A 21,646-nucleotide genomic window follows, 5' to 3' on the forward strand; every position below is an offset into this window, starting at 1 on the left:
CCGGCCAGGCTGGCTAAAATATTTAATTTTTCCCTGGTCTACGAATGTTTAAATTTGGAATGAAACCTGACAACTCAAATGTATACGACCTTCCTACAAGAAACTGGTGACGCTGAGCTGATGTTAAAAGTAATGAGACTGAGTCCGATTGCCAGGCGCTGCTCTCCTCAGTGTCGCAGCATGCTTAAATTTACATTTACATGCTCAGCCAAACAGGACAAGTCTGTTTTCCCCGCACATAAGGAGCAGTTCAGTCTCAATTTGCTTGCATAAATTCAGCAAATCCTGGAGTGACAAGTTGAGGGGGCTCCACCTGTGCTCACAGAACCATTACTATGATACATAAGCAAGCTGTTTCATCCAGCCTTTACCCTCTCATGAGCTTCAGGCTTAAAGAGGACTAAGAACCAGGCGCCTACGTCAGTGACCCACACAAACAATATGACTGAACAAGTATGCATCAGTCACCAGGACTACCATTCAGTGACCCAACAACCTGAAGTGGTGGACACACACAAACAATATGACTGATCAAGTATGCATCAGTCATCAGGACTACCATTCAGTGACCCAACAACCTGAAGTGGTGGACACAGAATCCACTGCTCCAGTTTATGCCTGACTGACCTGTACAGTACAGTAAAGACAACTCAGTCATGCAGCAACACGGCACCTCTCACCACTGCTGTGTCAGTAGGAGGGGGTCGTCACGCTAATGAGCTAGTCATGCTAATGAGCAATGCTGGTAGTGGCAGACAACACTACTACTCCTGTTGTACAGCACTGTGAGATATACACACGTGCTTCTTTAAATACTACATTGAGGGTCTACAAAAAATAGAAAATTGTGTATAACCATGAGAGGGTCAAAAGTGGGGATGTGGGCAGATGATTAAAGGAGTTCATGTTCCCTTTGCAATTTTGCAATTAAAGGATTGTTTAGTTTATTTCCTGTTTTATTTTGTAGATTGTGTGTCCTGTTTAGTTTTTCCATTTCCTGTCTTTGTCTGTTTCCCTCCTTTTTGATTGTTTGCCCCGCCCTGATTGTTTTCACCTGTGTCACCTGTGTACCTGCTGTCTCCATGTGTATCCAGAGTTTGCTTTGCTCTCTTTTGTGGCCTCTCTGTTCCTTGTGTTTGTGTCTTGAATAGTTTTTTCTTGGATTGGTTTTTCCTTTTGGACTGTTGTTTCCTGGACTGCCAGCCATCTTTGGTTTGCATCGGTTTTCCTTTTGGGTAAGTTTTGTTTTATTTAAGTCTTTTTGTCTTTCTGTTCACCAGTTCCTCATGTTGGAGTCTGCATATTGGGCCCTCCATTTTGCACACACATAACAACAAAAGTTTGCCTTCTTATTAACTACAGATGCAGTGTTTACCTAACTTGAAAAAGATGTTTTTGCTGCATGCTCCTATCCATAGCTTAATCGCCTTACTTGTGATGCGGAGGAATGTGGTTGTAATGTCATTTTAGCAAAGCTGGTATGAGATGTAGAAAAGAAGAAAAAAAGAAAAAGTCATATTGGGCACCAAATCTGTATATACTCTGACCTGCAAGCAGGTCATCTGCTCACAGACATGTGAAATATAATGCCCCATTCTGTTTAGGAAGGAGCCTGCCTTGAGCCCCATTGTTATGACAGATGAACTGCTGCTGAGAGAACCGGAGAGCCTGTGTGGTTCCACTTGGTATGCCAAGATGTGCACTCAACACAGTGATGCAATTTCTCACCTCATCCCTGGCTTATGGAAGGAAAATGCATTCAGGTGAGTTGCTGTGGAGCTAAAACAACACCTAATGTTTTAAAGCATAATGCTGATTGAACAAGACAGTCAGTCAATCCTCCTTTTTCTCACATCACTTTGGATATCCCTATCTGCATTACAGTCACAAAAGGACAGAGAACACGTTCTCTGGATCAGCCACACTTTTGACAGGGAGCAGTATTTTACCATTTGGACGCAAGGGAAAGATTGTAAAGCCCATTAGAGTGCCGAGCCTGTGTGAAATAGACAGAAATTAACAGTAAAATAGAGAGTGGTGATTAAAATATTGACTCCTGTCAGTGTCTATCTGAATCACTGTTAGTCATGAACGGGGCGGAACTGATGGTTTCCCTCTAAAACAGTATGCATATATATATATATATATATGTCTAAGGACTCTGTACAATGATGGTGATTTTTGTCACAGTAGCACTGTGAACTCAATTCAGCAACAAAATCTGAGATGGCATGAAAACAGATGGGCAGCAGCATCTCACAGAAACTGTTGTCTCAATTATTATTTTTTTGTGTATGTGTGGAAAAGGAAGAGATGCTCTATGGGTACAGTTGTGGCTCTGTCAGGGTGTTCTTAGGTTTGGTGGTTTTGTGAGCATATGACATGGGATGCACAGTAAAGATGAGAAAGATTCTCATTTTTACAGCTTGCCCATAACTTGGACTTTATTGAAGTGAGGTCTTCATGTTTGCATTGATTTCAATTCTGCCAGGATGAGCAGTAGTCTCAATAGGAAATACTGGAGGTTCAGAAAAACTTAAGAAAACTCTTAATGGCAGTAATTTAAATTAAATGGAACATTAACATGACATCAGCTGTGATCTGCTAACATTAGCATGCCAATGTGGCTACAATGACAATATCTTAATTTATCTCTTTATTCATCTTAATTTAGCATGCTAACTATTGCTAAATAGCACTAAACACAAACTGGGGATGATGGGAATCTCACTAGTTCTTCTGAATTGATGACTGCACAAGGAACCACTAAGCTGTCCTCCGTTTATCTTATGAGAAACTTGAAAGTGCCATCCATCGGTCCCTGTCGCAACCATGGCTATGAATAACCATTTAGACAATTATGCTTGACTTGCCCATGCTAGTGAGTCTGAATGTCAATGACTTAGTGTTTACAATAAGTTGAGGTGACGTCTGCAATTTAACTGCATTTCTTTTCAACCACACGGAAGTCTTCTACCAAAATCTGTATCTTTGAAATCTTGACAGTGCAGGCTGTTAGTTTGACGTTGGTGGTAAGTAAGTGACTACAGCTTCTGAGGGAAAACCTGGTTATGGGTGTAACTGTCAGAGAAAACTTGGAGTTACGTTTAACCATATAAAAAAAAATTAAATAAATAAGGCTGTTATTTTGTAGTGGAAAGAGGTATCTACTTATTTGTCACTTCTCCTGTGACTAGTTCTGACCACTTGTTCTTTAAAGATCAGAGTAATAATTTATTATCGACATTTGTGCAATTACTCTCACTGCCAGAAGAGGGAGACATAAGTTCTGCACCACAGGTTTAATTTTGTATTATTTCTTCCTTTTGCAGAGCACTTCGTAAAGTCTGTTTCAATAGCCTAAAAGATGTATCATTAATCATCCATCTGATGATTAATGATGACTGAGACAATACTGGGTTAATGGTACCTGTGATGAATAAGTGGTGATGAAACCACAATCAGTTAAATTGTACTTTTTCTTATTTGTCATTCATCTCATTGACAAGTCTAATGATTGGTGGAGCAGGCACAAGTATCGATATGAAAACCGATGTTTAAGGCTGTTTCTTTGTCCATTCATGGATAACTGGGGGAGTGGAAACAAAACTGGAGATTTATAAAGCACAGTCAGGTGTACGCAAAGCAGAAATCTGGGTAAAAGAGTTTGTGTGCCTATCTCTGTATTTGTGCGTACAGAAAGTTTAAGTGGTGAGGCTGTATAGAATTTGGTGGATCTGGATTTGAGTTCCTTTTCCGTATTGTCTCAATTGATCAGTGTTATTCCCAAAGCTGCAGAACTGACAGGACCGGAGAGTCGGAGCTTATTAAGAAAAGACAGAACTGATGCCTGTGCCTGAGCTGATCTAATGCTTGAGTGACGTTTGGAGAGGGTGTGTGTGTCTGTGTGAGCAAGTGTATTACTGTGAGTTATTGTAAACTTGGATACGGTAGGTGCTGATGAATTGCTGGACCGAGGCAGTTTGTTTCTGATGTGGATTGAACTGGTGACCCATCCTGACCTTAATGTCACCCCTCAAAATAAACGAGCTGAGACATTAACGGGCTCAGAGAACAGCGAGGGGAACTCTCAATCTTGTTGTCATTTCTGAAGCCAATATCTGTACTACATTCAGAGCTCTGAACTAATGACGGCAGCACGTGATGCTCTCATTGCATATTAACATGCAATTGTGGAGATCTGGTTGATTTACGAGCCAAGTTGGAATCTACAGATTTGTTTATGGATTTCCACAGTGGTCAAAAACGAAAATTTCGAATCTGAGGGATTGTTATCTATTGTGCTCAGTGTTTTTTTGTTTTTTTTCCCCTTCACTCACGCAGCTACAAGCTAATGCGGTGTAGTGACAGGTGATGATGCCTTCCTCACCTCACCAGTGCAAACAGTGGGTGAGAATAGGCAATACTGCACTTCTCAAAATAGCCATACAGCAATGGAGTTGTACTGCATGCTTCCTGTGCTGAATACAAGATGTACCTGCCTGATCGTGGTGTCATCCTCTCAAAACTAATGTTAGGTAATGCAACATATGACTGTCAGCTCTGTGTAATGTATATTGGTGGTGTGGTGTGACAATAGTGCTTTTACATCTGTGTCTCAGCTTGTGGGGACAAAAAGGTTATGGTTAGAGTAAGTTTACAGAGACTGTAGCTGTATTAAAGTATTTGTGGTGGAAGAGCAGCAACAGCTTAAAATATAAGCTAAAAAATGCAATTTTCAAACTAACACTTATATTTAAAATGTGTTGATGTTTTTTGTATTTTTCCTTCTGTATGTCTTATAGGTGTGGTGTGGATGTTTATAGCGTCTTTTGAACATCTTTTGATGTTTAATCGATTTTTTTGTATATCTTGCTTTCATTTAATGCTCCATGTCTTCACTTGGAGTCGAACTTACATTCAAGTTCAGCGCAAATCTTAACCGAATTGTCATAAGAAACGGGGAAAAAATTTGCACATTTCTGTCCACTATTATGCAAATATGAGCCGGACCCAAGAGGAACACTCATGGTGTCGATTCTCCACTAAACAATTGTAGAGGGTGAAACAAAATGAAAATTCAAACTAAATAACAGAGCAGCAAAACCAAACCTTAATCAAATGAAAAAAATTGTAGAAATATAAATATTTGTGTTTCTTTGGTGTATTAATTGGAGGAAGGTTACAGGCTTCTCATCTCTCTACACTGATGTTTTTGTATGCCACTTTACACATTGCAGTGTACTAAACAACAGCCAGATGAAAGCCAGGAGAAACCTTGAAAACTACAGATGATCACTGACTCACAACAATGCATAACTACATTGCTGCAAATTCAGCAATTTAAAACAAAATGTTAAAGCATTTCACAAATACATCTACCAAGTAAAAGGTTCAATAGTGTGCCAGCCGGTACAAAGACTGCAATGTAGAGCTTCCACAGTATTTTGAATGACTTGTCCACCCATGCAATATGTAAAGAAAACATTCAGATAGATGCCATCCAACGCTCTGTTGCAACCAAGTGACCCACTTCTTCGGTATCACCTCCCCTCCAAACTGTCCCTTAATCATCACTTGACCTCATGTAAAAACTGCACTGCCCCAGTTCATATTTATTGTACCTTCAAATATCTTGCTGAGTCACTGCAGTCAAAAACCGTTTCAGCAACTGAAATGTTGGATCCAAAGCTGGGAATTACATGTCATTCGTCCGATCTATTAAAATTTCTTTTGTGTTGCACTTAAACCCAGTGAGCTGGCAACACATGAGAAACTCGATGTTTAAAGCACAGGGAAATTATTTCTGTTTGTCATTGTGTTGCGCGTTCAGAGACTGTGCAGTAAGAGACGAGGCAGGTGTATTGTCACTGCGGGAAAAGCTCGCTCATGCAGTCGGAAGCTGCTGACATACTGTGAGTAAGAGGAGGATTACACAAACATGGTTCAGGTGTGCACTGAAATAGAAAATCAGTTTGTAGTCCTAAACCCCAGAAATATTTGTGCCATGGTTGCTATCACCTGGTTCCCAATGTACTTCTACCAGCAGAGCTTTCAGTTTATGTTCAAGTAAAGTTTTCAGTTCTTACACACCCACTTAGTGTGGTATTAATAGCTCAACTGTAAGCTGAACAGTGGTCGCTTTCAAACATTGTTTAGGGAGATTATCGTGATTATCTTGTTGAGCCTAATGGGTCCATTTGCTGCAGAGCTTGTTTTCTTTATAAAAAAAAAAACACGCAGTGGACAAAATGTACTAATGTGTCACCGAACTTCTTTTCAAACAAATATCTTCCACATGGCGTAGTTTTTAAAAACATTATTGCAATAAATGAAGAGATCAAAATAAATGCTTTTACTTACTCATTTATTTTTTTTATGAGTTTCTCACAAATTAAACTCTAAATACAGATTTGGTGATTGGTATTTAAAGCTACATTACTTGGTTTTTGGCTTTTGGGAGGCAGCAAAGCAAACTAAACATGATATTGATTTTTTTTTTTTTTTTTTTTGTGTTGGTGTCCACCTGATGAATGTGTGTTCAATATTCACTTTACATTCAGCTTTGTTTTTGCTGAGAACAGCTTGCTACTGGGTCTGGAAAGGATAATGATAGTGGTGATACTGGTGCAATAGTAAAGTTGTGGGCCATTAAACCAAAACAGTGAACTGAAAGAGATTAAAATGCTCCATAGAGCCGAGAGGAACTGCAGTCGGGTGATAATGTGACACAAATTAGTCCCCCCCCCCCCCCCCCCCCTCACCAATGAAGAGACCATCAATGAAAAAACAGTGCAGGTACAAGAGCAGAAAATTGAGGTGTAAAAAGGAAACGTCTACAGTGTAACCCGTCACTGCATCTCTTGACTCAAAGCTATTTCAATCAAGGAACACCACAGGACATTGTGTATTTTGTTTGAAATGAGTTTCCAAATCCAGCCTGATTTGGAAGTGTTTGAATGAGTTTAATTTGTTGAAAGGATTTTGTGCTTGACCTCACAAGCGTTCATTTCCAATGAAGCCACACTGTGTCCCAGTGGAGATCAACCTGTTCTCACTCCCAACTTGTCAAATACAGCAGCTCGGTCAGTAGCCTTAAGCTTTAAACTCAGATGCTCTATTAATCCCTCTACTGTCAACCCTTTTGTATTTGGAAAGACGGCTGAGCATCACAAAGAAATTTGAGAATTCGTGTACAAGGATCAGGAGATTAAATGTCGTGACAGTGTCACTAACTGCCATGAGGCTGGGTTGCTACTGTCAGTTTTTTACATGTTCTGTTAGACTTTCAGAATAAAGCATATGACAATCAACTCGCACATTATGACACTATTTGTTGCTTTTCTGTTTTCACTGATTATTAATGTTAAGATGTTAAGATTGCAGTTTGTTTGAGTTTAGGTGTCAAAACACCTTGGTTAGTTTCAGGAAAAGATCTTGCTTTGCCATTAAAATTAGGTACATTAATTTAAATTATGTTAAAATTCAGAGACTGAAAGCCTGGTCTTTCGTGGAAAATATAATAATGTTTGTTCTGACCACCCCAACCACCTCCTGAGCTTTACTTCCCAAGTACTACAGTAGGAAGGCTCCTCCAGAAATGAGACTACAGGGTAATATCCAAATTAAAAGCAGAGGGTGCCATAACTGATATGCTGGGAGTGAGAACAGGCTAAGGAGAAATTAGAGACGGTAAATATTCTCTTAGCAGTCATTAAGATTAAATTTGTAGGATTATGTGAGCATTACCTGAGCAAGGATCACCTTGATCTACTGCCTCATTACTGAGGGGAGAGTAAATGTGAAAGATTTATTCATTCAAACCATTGCAAATAAAGAGAACACCTATTAGTCCCATCTCTTACTCTCTTCAGGGCAAGCACAAACTATAAGCCTTTGAGAGCAGAAACTTATTTTAAAGCCGCTTTTCATCAATATATTATTAATTAGATTGAGGGCACCATGGGAGCCAGTGAACTGTTAGAGAGAGAGAGAGAGAGAGAGAGGGAGAGAGAGAGAGAGAGAGAGAGGGAGAGAGAGGGGGATTTTCAATTTGAGTCATTACCTGATCTCATCATCGGATAAGTGTGTGCTTGTTTTTAGCTATTTTTTTTTTATTATTCTAAAATTGCTTTAATTCACTTGAATACAGAACATGAGATTAATTTTCCCATGTTTTTCACCATACTATATAATGCACACACTTAATGCCAATAAAATCCAATTCAAGCTGCCAGACACTATGAGTCTATGAATTCCTGAAGATAAGCATTTTAATGCAATAAACTATTGGCTGGTAGACAATTTTTCTGCTAATGCTGCTATGCTGAAGTTCTGCCTTAACAGACATTTTGAATCAAAGTGAGATTTTTTAAAAAAAAACACACACACACAATTCACTGCTTTATTAAACACTGTCAAAATATATAATAATATTCCTGATGCACAAACTTGGTAATCATGATTCAACGCTTGATTCTGAATCAGACAAATGCATGTAGGTCGGTGCGTGGGTCTGCAGGCCTAATGGAAAAGAAAAATACCATTCATCTCTTGAAAAAAAAATTCGAATGACAGTGTGCCAGTACACCATCTGTACAGCTGCTGATTGCAACAACCTACGAAACAGAAGGTTAATGTGGAACAGAGCCACATCTTTCTTTCCAGGTCCACAAATAGAGTGGATGATTTTCAGTCACAGGGAGTCTTTTGCTGACACTCACCCCTGAAATCTCCAAATGCCTTCTCATCACTATCCCAGCAGACCATGCACTTGTGTGCAAACAGGCTTTTTACATCGAAACGTTGTCGAAATCTTTTATCTGTCAAAGTATATTTAAGCAACAATGATCAGAAACTGGTGTAAAAACATCAAGTTAAAGGTCCTAGATTTTTATCAGATGAGCATTATTCACCTGCTGGAGCGCCATCTGACTGGGAGCTCTCACAGTAATTATACTGGATTAGCCTTTGTCTACACACTAAATCCCTGCTACGTGGAACGTGCCTAAAATGGCAATTATGTAGCTCAATATTCTGTTAAATATGCACTAAATGAATTGAAAATTCACTCCATCACTGGTTTTGTACAGCAGTCCTCTTCTGAATGTTCCAAAACTGATTATATATTGTATTTAGGAAATATTTTCAAAGGGAAAAAAAATGCGTTTTGCATTCTCTATCTCTTTAATAACTGGGGACCTGCTGAGAAATATCAGGTGATATGATATATATTGTTAGTAAGGAAAAGATTGTGAGGTCTCTGCAGCCATCAAAAGCACATTTTCGCCCATTGTGCCAAACTGAAAAAGCTGTGTTTGTCAGCATAGTCTTCTGTGAATGAGTAGCTATTTCATGTTGTTGTTCCAATTTCAACCCACATGCTGCTATTTTTATAAATTTGGAAAGAAATGTCAATATTAACTCCAAAATGGCATGTTTCATCAAAGTGTAGTTATGTATTTTAGTTAAGTGCCTAACCTAAGTGCTTTGAATTCTACACTACATTTCACACAGTGTGGTTCCAGAATTACATTTATTCAAATCCTCAGACCTCTGTTTTGATGATACTATCACACAAAAATTTCAAGTACTTATTTTAAGTGTAAATCTTCTTATTTTGACACCCAATGTAGAGCCTTCATACCTCCTGAAAAACATTTTTCCTGCAAAAACAAAAACTGTTCAAAGCCCAGGACATAGAAATGGTAACAAGCAGCTCATCACCAGGTATCAACAATGAGACTAATAATGTGGAAATGTGCCTGGAAGAGAGGGAATATATGTGTTTCTGACATGATACTGCATTGCGGCAGCAGCTTTAAGGAAAGGAGTACTAAAAAAAGCATGACAGACCTTTTCATTTGGACTTGACCAACAGAGCAGCATCATGTCAACAATGTCAACTAAAACCATTTGTCAACTCAAAGGAAAAACCATCAACCACCAAAGTCACAGAACTCAGAAAACAACTTTTTTTTTCTTTTTTTTTTTTTTACATTAGCAATTCTAGTGCACACTTTTCCAAAACAAGACATTTGTTTTCAAATGCTTGTCTCCATGCCAAAGAGTGCAATTTTTATCAAGACTTAACAGCACAAATAATCAGAGAAGTGACCTAGAATGACCCTAGACAGAAAATATATATCTCCTCAGGCAGCCTTTGGTGTGATGACTAAGAGCTTTATAGACAGTTTAACAGCATTTTATAGCACTTTGTCATTGTAATGCTACTGATAGTGAGCTTGAAATACAGATCTTTGATAGTTTCTTGGAAAAGGCACTGCAAGTTGCTCCAACAGATCTTTAGGATTTTCATCTAAATTATTTCTGTCTGTACTGCCATCTTCTAACCAGCAGGATACTCTTCTCTCCCTGCCTCCTTCTGTGCTTTCGGAAGGTTGCTGTTATCTTTTTTGACTTCCTCAAGAAAAAACAGAAAAAAAACAGCTTTGAAGCCAAAATGTTATTAGTTTTGATAACATAAAACAGTTCCGCGTATTGATGTTGCTACAGCAGGAACCATTGTACAAATGGAAGACATGTAACCATGTCTCACTAAGAGCTTCAAACAGCACACAGTGTCGTCCTGTTCATGTTGCCATAGATCATAGGAAACTGGACTTGCTGTTCGATATATAAGACATCATGCCATTCATCAAAGAACATCTCACTGAAACACACGTGGAGTCCAGATCTACTTTGAACTAAATCAGAATCAGCTTTCTTTGCCAAGTACATGTGACCATATAAGGAATTGGACTCTGGATTTTTCAAACAAGATATAAATATATATGTACATGTAGTGCAAACAGTGTGATGCAACAAGTCCTAAAATTTTAATGACAAAATGTGTTCTTTGTTTATGCAGTCTCACTTGACTATTACTACAGTCACTAGAGGACTTTGTTATATGTCATTCTGGTGTGCTGGCTGAAGTGGCTAATGCCGTTTTGCTTTCTGGGATGATGTGAAATGCTAAGACTAGCACGCTCGCAATGGCAATACTAACATGGCAGTTTTTACCAGCTATAAACAAAGCCATGTTCACCGTCTTAGCATCTGAAGACTTCATTTGCAAAAACAGATAAAAGGCCATTCTTGAAATGAATAAATGGAAAAAAAATCATGATTATTAAAGTCAGGAATGTCATCCTTTGAAAATGAACATTGTCTGTTCAAAAATGTTATGTCAGTCTGACCTGTTATTGAGATATTTCAGATCGGACCAAAGTGGGACAAATCAAAGGACAATGCAACATGAATTGTCATCAAACGCTAAAAAGACACACGAACATGATCATCGATGGTACTGTGGAAGCATTATGATGATTTGACTTTGTTGTAGATTCTGTGCAACAAATTGGCTTTGTGTGTTGTTTAATTGTAAGGATAATTTTTAATCATTGTTAAAATTAAAGTACGAAGGGTAGACAAAGTAAGCCAAGGCTACTTGTTTTTAGTTTTGAATACTATAAGGAAATTACTTATCGCTTATCTACGTTTAATTTATACATGTATTTGATTTTCTTAAAGTTGTAAATGGCCGAGGTAAACTCAATAATAATATTCCTGCTTTTACTCTGTTTCACTGTGAGGCTACAGGGTATGTTGGGGAAAAAGACCAATGTCAACGCTGTAGGGTATTTCTAAAATGCAATTTCTTCAGAGAATAACAGGGGATTCTTTGAAAATAGATCTTGCTTTGAGTTTTCGATCACTTCGCTGCAGGGGTTCCTTTCAAGGCAGAGACTACATCACCAAGATTGCTTTTCTCCTTTTTTTCTGATAGCGTTTCAGGAGAACAGATGGTATCCTTACCTGCAGGAATTTATTCAAACCTACAGGAAGGGGGGTTTCTCCTCATCTCTACAACAATCAGATGACTTCTAAATGCTGTGTCAATAGATAGAAATTGCAGAGGGTGCAACAGCAGAACATTGAAATGGCACTACCCCATCAGAGGGGAAAAAAAATAAAGATTCCCAAGGGCAGTCTATTATAACATGAGTAAAAGGCTATGCTCTGCTATATTACGAGTGTCATCTTTGACACCAGTTGTGACACCTCTTATATTATCCAAAAAAATAACGAGTATTTAACAGTTGCCATGAACATGTGACCTCTACATTTTTTGGTTTTGAGAGAAGAAATGACACATTCTTCTTTTTACACATGAAAAGTTTAATTATAACACAACAGTCGAAAATTTACTACATGGATTAATTTTGATGTCACAGCCTTCCTTGGTCTGGTATGATCAGTAGCTTATGGTGGTTAATGATAGCAAACCTTAGATGTAATTGATTAACTGATATTAGTGAATCAATTTGCTGACTTTGATTCGTTATGCTTTAGCTCTAGCATTATTTACCCTTATCCTGTAATTTTGCTTATAGGTACCAGGTCTCACTTTCTGGTAAATTGAGAGTCTGTATCTGAGCCCATATTTGAGGGTTAGGATTTCCAGTTGAATTTTTGGAAGCTATATGCTAAGTGTGTTTACATGAGCTTTTTTGGGAGTAGATTGCTGGTTAAGATGAGTGATATTTCTCATTAATATGCAGATATGCCAATCCCAGTCTTGTTGTCATCCTCTCAAATCCCTCCAGTCCACAGCAAAACGGTGATAGCTGAACTGAAAACCAGAGACACTGAAAAGATATTGAAATTAAAAAGAATCCATCAGTCAAAAATAAACATGAAGAAAAGAAAATCTGAAGGTTGAAAATACAAAAAAAAATATCAAATAATTTTAAAGTCTGTTTAATTTTCAGTGGAACTTTTTGTTCCAAATATTTTTTTTGTTTTGTTATTCTTTTAATTTTTTATAAAGTTTTTTTCGCTTTCAGTTTATATTTTTCTTTCCACTGACAAATATTTTTTTAATGCAAAATGTTAGGAGTGTAAACAGTTTTCATAAACAGTACATTAAACAGATACACAATCCTCACTAACTCTTCAATGTTTATGAAAATGACTAAAATCAATAATGGTAGATTTTATTTTATTTCATAACATGACTTTTGACAGTATTTGAAATTCTAGCCTCATGTAAACTATTACAGTCACTAGGAAACTGAGCATCTTTAAACATCAGTTTCCATTTAAAGACATCTCTGTTCTCTAAATGATCTAAAGTTTCTCATAATTTTGTCTTGATAACTTAACTTGATAACTAACTAATCTGAATTTCCATGCAACCCTGGTCATTAGTGAATATTCAAAAGTTATTCATAATTTCCCACTTGACAAGATCATTAATTTGCCCTCGAAGGTTGGTAGTTCAAACTCTGCATTACACTGGGGACCGTCTGCCCTGTGCGTTTCCTTCTTTCAACACACCCGATTCACATGATTTAATTTAAAAAGTTTCAAGTACTTATGGTCAGGGCTGTTCTCCTGTTGGATTCTCATGTATTCATCATAACCATGTGTGCAGTCATCTCTAATGTTCCCATTTTTCTGGGTAGCTCAGCATGATCACAACTGGTGACAAAGGCTCTGAGTTGAAGACCCAGGTGATGCAGAAAGAACATCTTCAATCTACTCAGGCATTGTGCTCTGGGAATTAGAGACGTGACTTCAGTGACTGAATGATAATTTCGTTCCAGCCACTTCTGCTAATGAACCATCCTGTAGTTCTAGTTTTTTGCCCCCCCCCCCCCCATCCAATCTTCCTCCTCAAAATGCCTGCTTCTGACTCACTGCTATAATTTCTGATGCAGAATTAAGGGGACATTGTGTTGTTTCAAGTATAATTTTAATGTTGGTTTGTATTTCACCTTATGTGTGGTGTCAGTTTCAGTTATGAAGTAATAGCCTGCATACAAACCACCTCTACTATTGATTGAGCATTAATGCTGCAATGGCCTCTGCAGCCCATTTCTTCGAAATGTTGCTGAAGATTTTGGGTGCTCAGTTGCTGGGCCTCTTGGGGGATTAAGCGGAAACAGTTATCATTTTCCTCTGGTCAAGAGGGACTCAACACTGCATCCCTACATGAAGCAATTGAAAAATGTCAAGATGAATTTTCAGTTCCATGATGTGTGTTGAGACTACTGTAGAGGCAGAGAGATTCATTACAGGAGCAGCACTCCTCATTAACAATACCTTCACCTTGTGGATCTTGGTTGCAGAAACACAGTTGTATTAAATGCTGTAGTGTTGCACATTCAAAGGCGATGGCTGGTCTTATGCACTGTGCTTCAGGATAAATGACCTATTTGAGGGCTTTCAGTGAGTTAATTCTGCCCCACTGGTCCCTGCACAGCCATAATGAGAAGTGTTTCTTAACCCCAGAGAAATGCTGATACAATCAGCTCATGAGCCTCCTGTGGGATTGTTTCAGCTCTAAAATGAGTGTTCCTTAAATTCTAATATTTAACATAAGAACTACAAGATAAGAACTTTCTTGAATTTCCCTCGGGATCACTAAAGTATCTATCTATCTATTTAAAAGGTACTTGCTCTAAACTTTACTGACACCTATATAAGGTGTCTGTGTACAACTTCCTGATATGGCATGCCAAGTAAGCAAACTCTTTCACATGTAACTTTCCTCAACAAATACTAAATGCAGAAAGATTTTTTTTTTTTTTTTTTTTTTTAATAGTACAGCAATACAAGGAAACAAAAGTACTGAAGCCCTCAAGGTGCACAGTGTTGGTTTTAAAGAGTACAAGAGGAAATCTTTACTGGAAGGTGTCTGGAGACTATAGCAGTGATGAATAATAGATTAACTGTATTTTTGGCTTTGATGGAAGATAGCAGCAATTACACATGTCTTTGCAGTGGAGCACAGAGACCAAGCAAACCCAGGTGAGACACTATGTAAATATATCAAAAATAGAAAAGATTGGCAATATATAAATCTCTATAACAAAATCAACAGAGACCAGATGCTAAGGGGGGAAAAAAGAACCAGGTTAATGGCTGTTTCAGGCTGTCTGTACCAAATCTCTTCCCTGTATCCATCTCATTAAACACTGACTCAGGATCTCTACAAGGAATAAATAACTGTCCATCGATCAGAGCGCACAGTAGACTCCACACTGGTGAGCTGGATAACGAATGATAGGCTCAGTTTGTCTGTAGATCCCTCAGTAGATGCTCAGTACATGTGAAGATGCAGTCAGAGAGGGAGGGAACATCCTTTGCAGAAAAATAGAAAAGCCTTGCCGAAAGTGCCGCGATCCAGCACTTTCCTTAAGCTTAACTTGCACAAGGTCAGCAGAATAAATATTTGACCAAAAATGACTGACGATGACTGACAGCTAGTTAGAGCTCAGTAGTTAACAATGTGGGGGCAGAATGGAAAGAAGAAAGCCATTACCCTCTGACCTCTTCAGAAGAGGATGATGTGTGGAAGCAGTATAGTATAGAGATCCTTTCAGCTATTGGCAATAAAAGAAGAGCTCTCTGGTAATGAGAAGGAAAAGACTGTCGGCAGACTAACAAAGCGTTTGATTCCACATTCTTTTCATTTGCTCTCTTTCTTTCTTAAATTGCATCAGTCATCACTTTAACTCTTAGGTATAGTGCTGCAGGAGCACCCTGGAACAACACTCCACCACCTTTTTCTCCAAGAGAGGTAACCGAACGTCCACAATTTACATATCTGCTCTATATTCTTAGACTTTTTTTAAGCACTTAAACATCCAATCATCACTAAAGCATGAGAGCCCATTAGAAACCAACGGGATGGATCAGAGTGATTAACAATGAATTACATTATTTTGAGTCTGTAGCTAGCTAACATTAGATCTCAGGTGGCATATGAATAATACACCAATCTTTTCACATGTTATCAAAAAATAGTTTTAACGCCTAAACCTCACTGGAACCATAGGTCATGTGGTTTATCCTTTCTTGGACCTGTAAAACTTATAAAATGTGGCATACAAAATGAGACTCAAAAAGCTTGAAATGTGTTAAATAACAGGTGAAATGTCGATCAAAATAGCATTATATTGTCATCCCATGAGATCACATTGAGCATTAACTTAAAATAAAAATGTCTTTTAATTCATCATTCCCTCTGACGCTTTTCTGATGTATCTTTGGAATTACTTATTCAAGTTGGACAGTCTGTGCTGTTTCCACAACACCTGCAAGAATTGAAAGCTAGCTTAGCCACAATTCCACAGCCTGTTATGTGACCACGCCGTGCACTGCGACGACTCCTCAGAAATGTTGTTTTGAATACAGCTTCATTTGTAGAGCACAAATAAATGTATGAAATCATTCAAAATACGAACTACTTGTTTTTAATCCATTACAACGTATAGCCATAGTATCATCTTGCACGACTTACCCAGATGTTTGGCTGACTGCAGTGTAATATTCTCAACATGATGAAACCATTCATGAAGTTAGACCAGCATATGATCAGTTACAGTTGACTAATCTTACATCACAGGAACAGTATTTGGCACTTAAATGGCACTACATCCCTGCTTTAAGTGAAGTAATCCTAAAATGAGACATGATCCTACCTCCAGGTAGTTTAAGCTTCGTATATTGTGAGAACTTTATTTATTTATTTATTCACAATTGAGGGCTGATTAAATAGCTGATTTTGGTGTTTATTCTGATGGGTTGAACACAGGTTTGCCTCCTGCAGGAGTTCCAGACTGAGGAAAGTCCTTTTTCTCACAGTTCCTTCACTCTCATCAAGAGCTCATCTAGAACAGGCCCAAGGCACCGTCTGACAGCTGAGATTGAAACTGCTTGAATTTTTACATTTAAAAGTCTTACACCTCAACCTCGATTAAGCCCTCTGAGTACACAGCGCCAAAAGCGTGTTATAGTCAGGTAGATTTGCAGGGAAAGGTTGGCTGTGCAGTGCTTGAAGGCTTTTAGATGGCAGACAGGAAAGAGATCTGTCGGTGGAGGGCACAAAAAAAACAGATTCAGGAAGTTTGGTGTTAAATGTTGATGTGCACAAAAGCAAACTGCTTCAAAGGGAAAAGGGGGGAACAGGGACACATACTTTAGCTTCAGATCAAAAAAATTTCCTCTGGAAATAACATGGCTACCAATTTAAAATATGAAATATTTGATCATGTGTCATACATTAGGTAAAAAGATGCAGCCAGGAGGCAGCTAAACTACTTTAGGAAAGTCTGGAAACAGGAAGGAGACCGTTGGCCCTGCTCTCCTTTCCAAGAATTCCAACTACTACTTTTGCTATGCATTTACCAAACATATCCGGATGATAACTCAAAGCATGTGCAGTTTGTAATGATACAAGTGGTAAATTTGACACTTCAAATAGTCCCTTTTTTTAGACAATGGGTCCTTGCTTTCAATCAGAAGGTCATACAACAAACTTGTCATAGTTTTGGACAGAAGAAAGAAAGCGTCACTCCAACCACTTCCTCAAGCGTAGTATTCTACACTGTATTGTTCTGATTAGCAATGCACAGATTCCCTCTGAGTTCATCCGTATCCACATATATACATAATCATCCTGTAGGCTATTATTGCCTTTTAAATTAAGAGGTGCTGTGCAAGCTTTCTTTATTATGTGTTGTACTGATGTGAGTGTGTTCTTCAGTAAACACTTTTCTTTTAACGATTACAGAGGCTGCTTTCAGTGTTTTAAATGTTTCAGTGCTTGTAGTGTTGCAGCAAATGTTGTGGACAAATTTAAGTAGAAAAACTAAAAAGCTGCAGTTATAAACATGACAGAAAAGAGAAAACTCTCCAGAGAAAACGCAATTACTCTGTTAGCTTCTGAAAAAATGAATGTATATACAGTTCTGGCTGAGCTCAGGATTTATCAGGAGGACAACTGCTTTACTCTGTAAAAACCTGGACTGTGCTTGTGAGACCTTTTAAGATGTGTAGAACCATACACTAAGGTTTTGCCTGATGCTTTTAGCCTAAAGCTACAGTCATTTTCCAGGTCCCAATTATTTAATTATTTAATTATTTATAGCCAATCCATATAATGCCCACAAGCACACCTGGAGGTTTATCCCTGAGCATGTTAACACTGGGTTGAATCCTTGTTGGAAATAAATTCTAATAACAGGTCAAGCTGTGTATCACTCTCACTGCACGTCTATAACAAGCAGAATCCCTGTGGATGATTTTATGCCTTCTTCTGCCGTGTGAGGTATGGATTTTGTGAGCTTGACCGGCAGAGCATAAAAGTTGCTTGTTTGGAACAAACAGGAAATGGACAATTAGAAAATGGAGTTTTGCCATGCCAGGCTGAGGGCTCACAGTGGATGGAAAGAGGACACATCCAAGCCTCCAGCATCCTCCAGAAGCTGCCACACTGATGCAGTGGCCTCAGACAAAATGTTCAGAACACATAATTCTCTGGCCTCTCCAGTTTCCTGGCACTGATGTGAGAAAGTGAATGATTCCCCTTAAAAGCAAACAACCAACAGAGAGGTTTTCCCTTTTTTTTTTTTTTTTTTTTAATGTGGAAACTTGCACCAGAGGCATCAGATACAACCCTTTTGATCTTTTGAGCTGAGTTCCTGTGTTGCTATGTGCGCTGTGTGTGTGTGTGTGTGTGTGTGTGTGTGTGTGCGCATCTCTGGACGATGATAAGCCAGGGATTTAGGCCATGGTTTTCTAGGTTATACCTAAAAGCCACCTGTCTGTCCAAAACACAGTCAGAAATATTAGTACGAAAATAAGCGCTCATGTGACGAGAGAGGAAATAAATCTCTCTGTCCCCACATATTAACCCAAAAAGCAAAATAACTCAGCCCGCCCAAAATAATCAGCCGGAGCTTTCTGCTTTTTGCTGACTGTTGCCGACTGTCCATCGGATTTTCAGGAGTAATTCTTTAAGTTATTCGTGTGGGATTAGTACCCACCGGGGGCTTTTTGAGGAATGTACTGACAAACTGCAACTTAGAGCAGCTGAGAATCCAGCCATTAAAATCCTCCGGGTTTGTAAAGAGACAAAGCTAAATGAGCCCATCAGGAGCTTGTGTGGCAGCCCGCGGAGGGATCTGCTCATTACAGGACAGCTGCCTGTCTCTATCTTGGCACACAATGCAAATTTAGACTCCCTCACAATGAACTGTGGCTCTTCAAGTAAAACTTTTGGTGTTTCACTTTTTAATACACCACTAATGATAACTGCAGGACTGAATATTTCAGTCGTTATAAGATATTCTTTGTGATGACGAGACTTGAGTTCGGTACTGAAGAAAAGGATCTCAGTGGAAATTTATGACTGATTGAAAATAGTCTGATGAAAGTAAAGTACTACTTTTTGTCACTTATTACCCCATAACTTACGGGAAAATTACATCAAGTGTCAACGCATTACAACACAGCAGAGGGAAATGGAAAGAGGAGGCATTCAGTTTATGTTTGTAACCAAGCGGGATGTTATCCAAGAATTTTTAAAGAGGTGGCCATCTCACTGATACTAACTCCTACGATAATGTTTACATAGTAAAGCATGAATTGTATTGCTTAAAATCTAATCAAAAACAGTCTGATGTTTTTACTGTTGTCAACAGAATAACAGAGGACTCGTGAGTCAGGGTGGGGGTTTTGCTGCTAACCTGTGAATGTCTTTGCCTTATTGCTCTTCTGATTTATTACAGTCTCTTTGTGGGAGATGCTAATTTTATGCCACTTTATTTATGTGTTTGTGCGGGCACAATACATTATGTGTTGGCACAGTACACTAGGACAAAGGCCAACAACAGGCACAAAGCTTTCTCATGCATTACACAGGATTTATGTGCACACACATACACTCACACACAATGAGCTAACATAATCCACAAAGAATGAATCCAGGTACAATTCTCTATGTTCAAATGAATTACTGGTAAAGAAATAGCATAAACAAGCCTGATGTATTCTCATTAACAATTGCTCCATGAGCAGAAAAACTGAATATGTGCCGTGCATGTTTTTTCATGATAGGGTGCCTGCGTTGTGCATCCGGCCTCTCATTTCACTGGTATATATGAGGAGATGGACTGAAGCCTGGAGCTAAATTATTCCTGAAAACTCCATCTTTCGTCATCTTCCATCGAGATGCCCAAGAGCTGTTTTGACTCTGTAGAGTAAACATGATATTGACCTCTATAGTGAAAAGAAAACACTAGACACCCAGATTCAACACTAAAGTGGCACAACTGTGAAGGACACCCACAGTCAGTATAAATGAATTAAAATTGTACTCACAATCCTCTCATTTATTTTGGCTGTGGCTGCCTTTTCACAGCACCTTGGACAATTGTCGCCTCAAGCCACTCAGGGCACTGTAATCGCCACATGTCAATTAGATTCAACTGCAGTGATAAAATTCCAATTTGTTTACATAATTAATAGAAACTCCAGCGTGTCGAGCTTCACAATTGAAATCCACAGATATAATAAACCCGTCTGTGCATGGAAATAAATTAGCTCTCCCCACCATTCAGTTTGTTTTTTTGCAAATTCTCGGGGATTGGATGAATATTAACGTCCTTTCACGGACCAAGAGGCACTGCATGAATGTCAAGGTGAGCACACAGGCACTTCACATTCACATTTAGATTCAGGGGATTTTGAACTTGATTAAAGAGACGCAGACGTGCTTTAAAGCTTATCCTCAACCTTACGTGCAGTGCAGCAGGAAGGACCTCTCAGAGCTCACGGAGCAAAAGGTATTTCTGGGCTGCCAAGAAGGCTATAAGTTCACTCTCACATCCTCACAGACGAGCGCTGCAGAGGGGCATCCTGAACACACTGCAGCAGTCCATCAAATTTTTGTGCAGTTCCCTTCTCCAAGTTTTCTTTAGGGATGCAGTTTTTTTTTATTTCTGGTCTGTTCAGTTAAGGAGTGTGTTTATTTTTGCTGTATTACCTGCCTTCATGCAGTAGCGCCTGAATGGGAATATCTTCCTCATCAATGTTTGGCAAACAGAATCTTAGCACCACAGGATGACTGATTAGCTCTGGGAAAACATTTCTACTCACCATGCACTTCTGTCAACGTGTTTCTGCATAAAGGGAGGGAGTTATAATTAGTATGAGCTATGTGGGTATATTTGACTTTCTGAAGAGCAGTAATTATGTGCCGCTAATGTGTGCTTGCACAGCAGAGCAGAGAATGAACTGTTGTAGAGGATCTGACAGCATGACACAATAAGAGGAGGCGAAATCAGAGGATCCTCCAAGAGAAATGTGGCAAGTGGTCCAAAATGGCCGTGTTTACATTCAAAACGCCAAATTTAATGCTAGAGACTGCTATCTATTTCCTGTTTCAAACCAACAATCAACTTTCTTTAATATATGATATGATAATACCCAAACCTTAATCAAATGTTTACTATTGTAACCATGACCACAAACGTTCCCCCAACCTCAAGACCAATCACCAAACCTTCATCGCATCATTGTCACATCATAAAATAGATTTATTTTAAATATCTTTCAGCAGTGAATTTTCCCAGTTTTGAATGTCACCTACGGGCCAAGAGGGGCATCAGAGCAGAAAACATTTTTAGGCTTTGGTGACATATTTTATTTAATTTTTTAATTTTGTTGAGGTACAAAAATAGAAAAAGTCTTAAATTGAATTATTTGTCAAACGACGTGACAAAAAGTTGACTGCTCATATTAAACACTGCTGCAGCTTTGTAACATGTGCACAAGGTTGGTTCGAATT

At 38.6% G+C, this 21,646-nt stretch overlaps 1 long non-coding RNA gene across 8 annotated transcripts in view; it reads left to right on the forward strand.

Annotated features, from left to right (window-relative positions):
• The first annotated feature begins 1,095 nt into the window (after positions 1 to 1,095).
• LOC124056734 overlaps positions 1,096 to 21,646 on the forward strand; it is a 33,839-nt gene continuing 13,288 nt past the window's right edge. For 3 of the 8 annotated variants that reach the window (XR_006842998.1, XR_006842999.1, XR_006843000.1), the window contains exons 1-2: positions 1,096 to 1,235; positions 1,605 to 1,763. This is a non-coding gene — a long non-coding RNA (uncharacterized LOC124056734). Of the gene's footprint in view, positions 1,236 to 1,604; positions 1,764 to 1,884; positions 2,072 to 3,778; positions 4,324 to 4,344; positions 4,592 to 13,472; positions 13,656 to 16,609; positions 18,390 to 21,646 lie in introns of those variants that run through there. The other 5 variants (XR_006843003.1, XR_006843004.1, XR_006843001.1 and 2 more) reach the window with 5 other exon arrangements.

Source organism: Scatophagus argus, chromosome 3 (genome assembly GCF_020382885.2).
Source record: "Scatophagus argus isolate fScaArg1 chromosome 3, fScaArg1.pri, whole genome shotgun sequence".
Classification (NCBI taxonomy): Eukaryota; Metazoa; Chordata; class Actinopteri; family Scatophagidae; genus Scatophagus; species Scatophagus argus.